Consider the following 5,237-nt stretch of genomic DNA (forward strand, 5'->3'; position numbering starts at 1 on the left):
CACATCTATATTTAACAAGAGAGACCACATCTATATTTAACAAGAAGGACCACATCTATATTTAACAAGAGGGACCACATCTATATTTAACAAGAGGGACCACATCTATATTTAACAAGAGGACCACATCTCTATTTAACAAGAGGGACCACATCTATATTTAACAAGAGGGACCACATCTATATTTAACAGGATTTACCACATCTATATTTAACAAGAGGGACCACATCTATATTTAACAAGAGGGACCACATCTATATTTAACAGGAGGGACCACATCTATATTTAACAAGAGGGACCACATCTATATTTAACAAGAGAGACCACATCTATATTTAACAAGAGGACCACATCTATATTAACAAGAGGGACCACATCTATATTTAACAGGAGGGACCACATCTATATTTAACAAGAGGGACCACATCTATATTTAACAAGAGGGACACATCATATATTTAACAAGAGGGACCACATCTCTATTTAACAAGAGGGACCACATCTATATTTAACAGGAGGTGCCACATCTATATTTAACAAGCGATACCACTCCACATCTATATTTAAAAGGAGGGACCACACCACATCTAAATTTAACAAGAGGGACCACATCTATATTTAACAAAGAGGGACCACATCTATATTTAACAAGAGGGACCACATCTATATTTAACAGGAGGGACCACATCTATATTTTAACAAGAGGGACCACATCTATATTTAACAAGAGAGACCACATATATATTTAACTAGAGGGACCACATCTATATTTAACAAGAGGGACCACATCTATATTTAACAAGAGGGACCACATCGATAGTATTAACAGAGGGACCTCATCTATATTTAACAAGAGGGACCACATCTCTATTTAACAAGAGATACCACTCCACATCTATATTAACAACAGGGACCACATCTATATTTAACAAGTGGGACCAACATATATTAACAAGAGGGACCTCATCTATATTTAACAAGAGGGACCACATCTATATTTAACAAGAGATCCCACTCCACATTCTATTTAAAAGAGGGACCACACCACATCTATATTTAACAAGAGAGACCTAATAGAGACAGTAGATCTAGCTGGTCTGATATATAATAGAGACAAAGATCTAGCTGGTCTGTCATTTATAAATAGAGACAGTAGATCTAGCTGGTCTGTCATAATATAATAGAGACAGTAGATCTAGCTGGTCTGTCATAATACAAATAGAGACAGTAGATCTAGCTGGTCTGTCCATAATATAATAGAGACAGTAGATCTCTACTGGTCTGTCATATATAATAGAGACAGTAGATCTAGCTGGTCTGTCATATTATAATAGAGACAGTAGATCTAGCTGGTCTGTCATAATATAATAGAGACAGTAGATCTAGCTGGTCTGTCATAATATAGAGACAGTAGATCTAGCTGGTCTGTCATAATATAATAGAGACAGTAGATCTAGCTGGTCTGTCATAATATAATAGAGACAGTAGATCTAGCTGGTCTGTCATAATATAATAGAGACAGTAGATCTAGCTGGTCTGTCATAATATAATAGAGACAGTAGATCTAGCTGGTCTGTCATTATATTAATAGACAGTAGATCTAGCTGGTCTGTCATATTAATAGAGACAGTAGATCTAGCTGGTCTGTCATATTATAATAGAGACAGTAGATCTAGCTGGTCTGTCATAAAATATAAGGACAGTAGATCTAGCTGGTCTGTCATAATATAATAGAGACAGTAGATCTAGCTGGTCTGTCATAATTATAATAGAGACAGTAGATCTAGCTGGTCTGTCATAATAATAAAAATATACTGTAGACACAGTAGATCTAGCTGGTCTGTCATATTATAATAGAGACAGTAGATCTAGCTGGTCTGTCATAATATAATAGAGACAGTAGATCTAGCTGGTCTGTCATAATATAATAGAGACAGTAGATCTAGCTGGTCTGTCATATAATAGAGACAGTAGATCTAGCTGGTCTGTCATAATATAAGAGACAGTAGATCTAGCTGGTCTGTCATAATATAATAGAGACAGTAGATCTAGCTGGTCTGTCATATATAATAGAGACAGTAGATCTAGCTGGTCTCATAATATAATAGAGACAGTAGATCTAGCTGGTCTGTCATAATATAATAGAGACAGTAGATCTAGCTGGTCTGTCATAATATAATAGAGACAGTAGATCTAGCTGGTCTGTCATAATATAATAGAGACAGTAGATCTAGCTGGTCTGTCATAATATAATAGAGACAGTAGATCTAGCTGGTCTGTCATATATAAATAGAGACAGTAGATCTAGCTGGTCTGTCATAATATAATAGAGACAGTAGATCTAGCTGGTCTGTCATAATATAATAGAGACAGTAGATCTAGCTGGTCTGTCATAATATAATAGAGACAGTAGATCTAGCTGGTCTGTCATATATAATAGAGACAGTAGATCTAGCTGGTCTGTCATAATATAATAGAGACAGTAGATCTAGCTGGTCTGTCATAATATAATAGAGACAGTAGATCTAGCTGGTCTGTCATAATATAATAGAGACAGTAGATCTACTAGTCTGCTGGTCTGTCATAATATAAATAGATGATATATAGAGACAGTAGATCTAGCTGGTCTGTCATATTATAATAGAGACAGTAGATCTAGCTGGTCTGTCATAATATAATAGACAGTAGATCTAGCTGGTCTGTCATAATATAATAGAGACAGTAGATCTAGCTGGTCTGTCATAATATAATAGAGACAGTAGATCTAGCTGGTCTGTCATAATATAATAGAGACATAGAGAGTAGTAGATCTAGCTGGTCTGTCATATTATAATAGAGACAGTAGATCTAGCTGGTCTGTCATAATATATATACATAGAGACAGTAGATCTAGCTGGTCTGTCATAATATAATAGAGACAGTAGATCTAGCTGGTCTGTCATAATATAATAGAGACAGTAGATCTAGCTGGTCTGTCATAAATATAATAGAGACAGTAAAAAAAGCTGGTCTGTCATAATAATATAATAGAGACAGTAGATCTAGCTGGTCTGTCATAATATAATAGAGACAGTAGATCTAGCTGGTCTGTCATATATAATAAGAGACAGTAGATCTAGCTGGTCTGTCATAATATAATAGAGACAGTAGATCTAGCTGGTCTGTCATAATATAATAGAGACAGTAGATCTAGCTGGTCTGTCATAATATAATAGAGACAGTAGATCTAGCTGGTCTGTCATATTATAATAGAGACAGTAGATCTAGCTGGTCTGTCATATATAATAGAGACAGTAGATCTAGCTGGTCTGTCATAATATAATAGAGACAGTAGATCTAGCTGGTCTGTCATATTATAATAGAGACAGTAGATCTAGCTGTCTGTCATATAATAGAGACAGTAGATCTAGCTGGTCTGTCATTATATAATAGAGACAGTAGATCTAGCTGGTCTGTCATAATATAATAGAGACAGTAGATCTAGCTGGTCTGTCATAATATAATAGAGACAGTAGATCTAGCTGGTCTGTCATAATATAATAAGACAGTAGATCTAGCTGGTCTGTCATAATATAATAGAGACAGTAGATCTAGCTGGTCTGTCATAATATAATAGAGACAGTAGATCTAGCTGGTCTGTCATAATATAATAGAGACAGTAGATCTAGCTGGTCTGTCATAATATTAGAGACAGTAGATCTAGCTGGTCTGTCATAATATAATAGAGACAGTAGATCTAGCTGGTCTGTCATAATTATAATAGAGACAGTAGATCTAGCTGGTCTGTCATATAATAATAGAGACAGTAGATCTAGCTGGTCTGTCATAATATAATAGAGACAGTAGATCTAGCTGGTCTGTCATATTATAATAGAGACAGTAGATCTAGCTGGTCTGTCATAATATAATAGAGACAGTAGATCTAGCTGGTCTGTCATATTATAATAGAGACAGTAGATCTAGCTGGTCTGTCATATATAATAGAGACAGTAGATCTAGCTGGTCTGTCATAATATAATAGAGACAGTAGATCTAGCTGGTCTGTCATATATATAGAGACAGTAGATCTAGCTGGTCTGTCATAATATAATAGAGACAGTAGATCTAGCTGGTCTGTCATAATATAATAGAGACAGTAGATCTAGCTGGTCTGTCATATATAATAGAGACAGTAGATCTAGCTGGTCTGTCATAATATAATAGAGACAGTAGATCTAGCTGGTCTGTCATATATAATAGAGACAGTAGATCTAGCTGGTCTGTCATAATATAATAGAGACAGTAGATCTAGCTGGTCTGTCATAATATAATAGAGACAGTAGATCTAGCTGGTCTGTCATAATATAATAGAGACAGTAGATCTAGCTGGTCTGTCATAATATAATAGAGACAGTAGATCTAGCTGGTCTGTCATATATAATAGAGACAGTAGATCTAGCTGGTCTGTCATATATAATAGAGACAGTAGATCTAGCTGGTCTGTCATAATATAATAGAGACAGTAGATCTAGCTGGTCTGTCATAATATAATAGAGACAGTAGATCTAGCTGGTCTGTCATAATATAATAGAGACAGTAGATCTAGCTGGTCTGTCATAATTAAATAGAGACAGTAGATCTAGCTGGTCTGTCATAATATAATAGAGACAGTAGATCTAGCTGGTCTGTCATAATATAATAGAGAGTAGATCTAGCTGGTCTGTCATATTATAATAGAGACAGTAGATCTAGCTGGTCTGTCATAATATAATAGAGACAGTAGATCTAGCTGGTCTGTCATATTATAATAGAGACAGTAGATCTAGCTGGTCTGTCATAATTATAATAGAGACAGTAGATCTAGCTGGTCTGTCATAATATAATAGAGACAGTAGATCTAGCTGGTCTGTCATAATATAATAGAGACAGTAGATCTAGCTGGTCTGTCATAATATAATAGAGACAGTAGATCTAGCTGGTCTGTCATAATATAATAGAGACAGTAGATCTAGCTGGTCTGTCATAATATAATAGAGACAGTAGATCTAGCTGGTCTGTCATAATATAATAGAGACAGTAGATCTAGCTGGTCTGTCATATTATAATAGAGACAGTAGATCTAGCTGGTCTGTTTATAAAATAGAATAGAGAGACAGTAGATCTAGCTGGTCTGTCATATTATAATAGAGACAGTAGATCTAGCTGGTCTGTCATAATATAATAGAGACAGTAGATCTAGCTGGTCTGTCATAATATAA

This window comes from Oncorhynchus kisutch, unplaced genomic scaffold (assembly GCF_002021735.2).
Source record: "Oncorhynchus kisutch isolate 150728-3 unplaced genomic scaffold, Okis_V2 Okis07a-Okis12b_hom, whole genome shotgun sequence".
NCBI lineage: Eukaryota > Metazoa > Chordata > Actinopteri > Salmoniformes > Salmonidae > Oncorhynchus > Oncorhynchus kisutch.